Source organism: Cebus imitator, unplaced genomic scaffold, assembly GCF_001604975.1.
Source record: "Cebus imitator isolate Cc_AM_T3 unplaced genomic scaffold, Cebus_imitator-1.0 Scaffold624, whole genome shotgun sequence".
NCBI lineage: Eukaryota > Metazoa > Chordata > Mammalia > Primates > Cebidae > Cebus > Cebus imitator.
This window is the reverse complement of record NW_016107939.1, coordinates 804,863-811,559: the sequence shown is the minus strand read 5'-3', so window position 1 is coordinate 811,559 and position 6,697 is coordinate 804,863.

The window sequence follows — 6,697 nt, the reverse complement described above, 5'->3', positions numbered from 1 at the left end:
TACATATACAAAAATTATATAACTATATTATATAATTTACATATAATTACATTACATCACATTATCTGTGTTATAACAGTATGTATTCTATATTATATAATATATATATGTATTATAGATACTATTATCGTTATAAACACATTACATCCTATGCCCTGCATTTTTCAAATAATAAGAAAACATTATTCAATATTTGCTCTGTATAAAGTGACACTTTTTAAACCAAAGAATGCTATGACTTCCTAAATATATTTTTTTTTAGTGAAAGCTATCACTATCCCTATGCCATACATTATGAACATTATAATAGAAGTTAAGGCAGAATTAGTGTCAATGTTATTGATATAGATATATAGGCTTGATATTTTGCTCTTTGCTTCATGATTTCAAAACATAGTTTAAAAAATAAAAACAGACAATTTGTTCATAATACAGATATAAACTGTGTGTATACATATCCATATATTATGTATTCTCTCTATATATTTAACTATTTTGTAAGCACTTGAAGTATAATGGATATGCCTCATATCTTTTCCAAAGCATTGGCCCCTGCTCACCCGCTTGTACATGGTACATTCTAAATAATAGGATGATGCCATGATGATGACTATAGAGATATGTTGAGAAATGCTGAAATGACTGAAATGTTAACTTTCACTAGTATCACAATGTAAACTTAATCTTTGGAAATAAGAACAATAATTGTTACATGCAACAAATGTACTTCTCAATTCCACTCCAAACACAGGTGTTTCTGATTATTTTGACTTTGACACCTCACAGGGATGTAATTTAGAAATTTCTCATAGGGAAGTCTTACTAGGTCATCTGCTAAAATAATCAGAATGTAAGTCATTAGTAAGAGAAATATTTTAAATGATTTAATATTAATTTAGCAAGAGAGAATTTTACTGAACAGAAATCAAGTTATTGTTAACTGATACTGCACCAGTATTTGCAATTTTTTGTTGAGTTTTGAAAGCTCAGTTAAGAAACAATTAGCAGTTTATCAGCAACCATGTTATCTGAGACCTCAACTACAAAACATTCTGCCCTAAAATAAAAATGTTCTTTGACTGAACCTCTGCTCAGTGACACACAAACGCAGGTCTTCCATTCTCCCTCCTTGCTTTCACTTAATTTAAGCCCCTCCATGGGGCGAAAACACATGACTGGTCTAGCAGATGACTTTGAGTTGTCTTAATGCCTGTGGAATTCTAACTATTAATCTGAATTTAGAACAATGAAGGGTATAACTTAAGATCATGTAATCCAATTGGACAATTATTACATTCAGTATTATTTGCTACAAATGATCACTAAATATATTAATATTCATTGGCAATTTTCCTAGAAAAATACAGATGCTCTTAAAACTCTTTTTCTCAATTTAATCTAAATCCCTAATCTTTAGATTTTTATTAATTGTCTTATAAATTAAAAATTTAAAAGACTTTTTAAAAATGGGAAAAGGAGATCAATCATTTTGTCTGAGACACAATCTTAGCATTAACTATGAATGTACGTCATGCACATCAATGGTGGCTACTAATCAGTCTTATTACGCTGTCAATGTGTATATTTCTGAACAGCCCAAATCTCAATTCTCTATCAAGTGTTCTTCCTTGTGTTTATTTCCTGTTATCTTCATAGATACTTTTTTGGTTAAAAAGTACACAAATATTAAGAGATACTTTACTGCAAAGAAGTTAAGGGAGTAATGAATGAAGGAATTAGGAACCAAGGAGTCCATTTTAGGTGGAGTGGTCAGGCAAGACCTCCCTGAAGGGGTAATACTGGAACACGAACCTGTATGAAGTGACACAGCAAGTCATGCAAAGACTTCAAGAAATAGCAGAGGGAATAGTAAGTATGAAGCACTGAACTGGTAATGAGTTTGCTGTTGAGCAAAGAGGTAGCAGGGAGGGCCGTGGTGGGGGTGGTAGGAGGTTATCAGATCACACAGGCTCCTTCTGTCAGGATTTGGGTTTATTCTAGGTGGGCTCAGAAGTGGTTGAAAGGTTTTCACAGGAGCATTAGTAATCAGATATCAGGAATCAAAAGCTCTCTCAGGATACTGAAAGGAGAGCAAACTGCAGCGTGGTTAAGCATAGAAGGTAACGTAATAAATTAGGCTATTGTCACAGTCCAGGTGACAGATAATCATGAACTGAAGTTGGAAACAATTAGAGCAAGTGATAAATACAAGTTGTACAAAGGAGAAGAAACAATTACTTCTGTGTGTGGATTTTTTTTTCTTTCCAAGGCAATAGGGTAATAATGATTCCATTTACTGAACCAGGAAAGACTGAGGAGCACATTTTACAAATACCAGATAAACCTTAGATACCTAAGAGGACTGAGTAGACAGTTAGATAATCTTAAGTTTGTGACTTATATTGCTATTGCTAGTGGATTTAACTAACTTGGGATTTACCAGCTTGTAGATGAATTCCAGTACATGTATCAGATCAGCCAGAGTAATTGTTTGCAAAGGGGGATTCTCACAGCTCTCAACAAACATAAATCCATTAGGTTCCATAACAAAAGTATCAGAATTGCATTTTATTTTTATGTTTATATTTAATTAGTATTCTATAAGTTGACATTGATATCCTCACTTGATCCCTGTTAGTTATTTTTGTGTTTGACTACACTCAGGTGTTCTGAGGTAACTATGGGAATTATACAACAAAAAAGTGTGATGCCCAAAGCTTCAGTCTTTTTTTTTTCTTTTGTCATAATGTAACACATTGTAGTTTACCTATATCTGTACAGGTGAGTATACATGAATAGATAAAATAGTTTTAAAAATAGCTTTATAAAATAAACATTTTATTTTGGAATAATTTACAGAAAAGTTGCAAAGTGCATGTGGTTTTCACATATCCTTCACCTCAAATTTCCCTAATGTTAACACATATTACTTGGTACATGATTCAACACTACTGAGAAACCAATATTGATAAATTGCTACTAANAGACAAAAATGATCATCTAGTTAGATTTGGCAAGAAGTCTAAATAAAAAAACAAAACTACCAAAAAGAGTACCTGTATTTGTCTATTTTATGTTGTTATTTAATATAAAGGAATACCTGAGACTGGGTAATTTATAAAGAAAAGAGATTTATTTGGGCACATAGTTCTGCAGGCTGTACAAATATGGCACCCACATCTGCTCAGCTTCTGGTGAGGCCTCAAGAAGCTTTTACTCTGGCAAACAGTGAAAGGGGAATAGGCATTTTATATGGTAAAAGAGGGAAGACAGAAAAAAAAATGGCCAAACATGGTAGCTCATGCCTATAATCCCAGCACTTTGGGAGGCCAAGGAGGGAAGATTACCTGCAGTCAGTGGTTCAAGACCAGCTGGGCAAGATAGTAAGACCCCTGTCTCTACAAAAATAAATTAAATAAATAAATAGAGAGAGAGAGAGAAGGGAGCAAAAGAGAGGAGGGTAGGTCCCAGACTCTTTTGAACAGTTAGATCTCTCTGTAACTCATTACCAAGGGGAGGGCACCAAGCCATTCATGGTGGATCTGTCCCCATGACCATACACACCTCCCCTCAGGCCACGCTTTCGGCACTGGGGATCACATTTCAACATGAGATTCGAAGGGGACAAAACAGCCAAACCATATCACTATCTAAATATTATTTTATATTTATTATTTTTCATAATTAACTTTGTGCTGAGGAGATTCAAAGCCTTGAGATATTGGTTGAGTGTTTAAACCCATGAGAATTAGAAAGGCACTTTAAAATTAAGCACCCAAAACTTGAAGACAAATGCTCACCATGTCTCAGTGATACTTAAACCTATGTAACATTTAACCTAGAACATTACCAAATTTGCCAAAATTAATGTTTAGCATAACCTTTTGGTATACTATAATATAGATAACATAAATTTAAACATACTAACACATAAAGATGCTATTGGTTTAAAAAATGAATTATAGGCATTATAGTTTATTGCTTTATAATTATTCTTTATAATAAATTTTAGAATCTGATAATCATATTTAGAAGATTTCAATGACCACAATCAGTAAAAGTGAATTTACTTATACTAAAAACCTTAATGGCATCTTCTAAGTATTTTTCATATTTATTTAGCAGCTTTCTGACAAAAATTTGAAGAAAAGTCTTATTTTCAAAGTTATTGTTTGTTCTGAGCCCATAATAGAAATGGAAAATCAAACCAATTTGTAGAATTTTCTTTTGTTCTTTGTTAAAAAAAAAAAAAAAAAAAAAAGAGTCTTGCTCTGTCACCTAGGCTGGAGTACAACAGCACAATCTCAGCTACAACCACTGCCTCCCAGGTTCAAGTGATTCTCCTGCCTTAGCCTCTGGAGTAGCTGGGATTACAGGCACACACCACCATACCTGGCTAACTGATATATTATTAGCAGAGACAGGGCTTCAGCATGTTGATTATTAGGCTGGTCTGGCACTCCTGACCTTGTGATCCGCCCACCTCGGCCTCCCAAAGCACTAGATTAGAATATTTTCTAATATTCATGCCAATATAACAGAATTGTGCAATGTTAAAAATACTACATTATGAAAGAAAAAATACTATGCAAAGTTATAATATTTAATATGAGTGTGTACACTTTTCAAGTGGAACTCCATGTATGATGTATAAATAGGACTAAAGTTAGGGGTTTTTATTTTGTTTGTTTTGCATAAATACTAGAGAAAATACATTGAGTTGCATTTGAAAAAATAAATTAAGTGTGTAAAAACATTTTTATAGCATCCAACTAAGAACTATGAGTCTGGTGCAAAAGTAATTGTGGTTTTCAATAATGTAAAAAAAAAAATTTGAATCATGTCTCATTTTTGTAGAAAATTTGCTTTTCATTAAATTCTGTTTATAATATATTGAATTACATAATACACTACTTAATAAGTATACTGATATAATTTCAATGAATTTTCAAGGCCAAATTTAAAAATTATTAGAATATTTTCTCATTACCTATAAAATGTAACTTTAGTAAATTATATGCTTTTAAAACTTTCAGGAACATAAAAAATGCAATTATTTTTTCTAAAATCTAACGATTCATACTTTTAAGCAGCCTGGTATAGCCAACTAAGAAGTAAGACACCATTAGCTTAGTCCAGACTGTAACCAGATCTCTGCCTTCTGGACGTGTAAAGTGTGATGGAAAGTGCATGCTTTTCTCAGAAAAGGTATGTTTTGTACTTTAGAGCAACCTCCATCAGGACTTCTTAGTTGCAACTTTGTAGGTAAAACAGGTTATTTTGTAAATTATTTCTCCCTTCCCAAGAGACCTCTACTTTCTCTCATGTACCTCTTGCACAGGTTCTTACCTACTATTTGGTAATATCATAATAGGCAAAACTTGGTGCTAAAACATAGGCCACATTATAAGGCAACGTATTGGAACTTTAACAAAATATTCTGTGACAGGACAGCATCTATAAAAGTTATAAATGTTTATATCTTTTAAGCCATCCCACACAATAGCCTTCATGCTTTACTTACATGAGACTCACAATATATTTCCATCGGCTCTTGTTATTGGTTAAATAGAAATAAGAAACACTTTTGAAAATCTATACCCATTTGACAAGAATGTAACTCAATGGGGAAATTTTAAAATAAATAGATCTACTTGGGATAAACACACCTCCTTCTAGCTATTAATCTCCTTCAGCTATCAAATATAGTTTTGGATATTTGTCTGGTGATCAGTGGGGTAAATTGTATCTTTTTTTTTTTTTTTAACAAGCGTGTAAGTAACAAAAGCAGCCATAAATTCTTAATATGAATATTGAGTTTGATGTCTTAAAAATCACATTTTAATGATAATAGGTCCACTTGCTAAAGATATTGGTATATTCCTTGGCCATAAGCCCCTGGAAACAGAGCTAGATTGTAATAAAATAATACATTATTTTTTCATTATTCTAATAAAATCCAGGCTCAGGCTATTGACCACATGCATTTAGGTCCTGAAAGTCGGTAAGACAGGTTGAATTGTTCACAATATACTTGGGTGTTCTTCCTCTCCTACAGAAGATAATTAAACGATACTTCAGGGTTCTAGCAGCAAAGAAAAAAATAATCTCTATAAGGTCCCATGGCCAATCAATTATATTTGAAGATATAGGATAGTGATTAGAAAAAGGAAATTTATATGTATTCAAATCGTATGTCACTTAAATCCCAGACAGGGATTGTAAATATACCTATAACTTCGATAACCACTTTTAAATAAGCTGATTTTTAACCACAGCATCCTTTAAGAGGCTCTTTTTTTCTTTTTTTCCTTTACATCAGGTACCCCTGAGAGCCCAGGCTGGAGTGCAATGGCATGATCTTGTCTCACTGCAACCTCTGCTTCCTGGGTTTAAGTAATTCTCCTGCTCCAGCCTCCTGAGCAGCTGGAACTACAAGCATTAGTCACCATACCGGCTCATTTTTGTATTTTTAGTAGAGACCATGTTTCACCATATTGGCCAGACTGGTCTTGAACTCCTGACCTCAAGCGATCTGCCCACCTCGGCCTCCCTGAGTGCTGGGATTACAGGCGTGAGCCACCACACCTGGCCAAGAGACTCCTTTTAAATCCATTGTTACCTGACTTTAGCCATGCCAAGTGGCCAATATATCTGGCTTTTTTTTTTTTTTTTTTGGAGACGGAGTTTCGCTCTT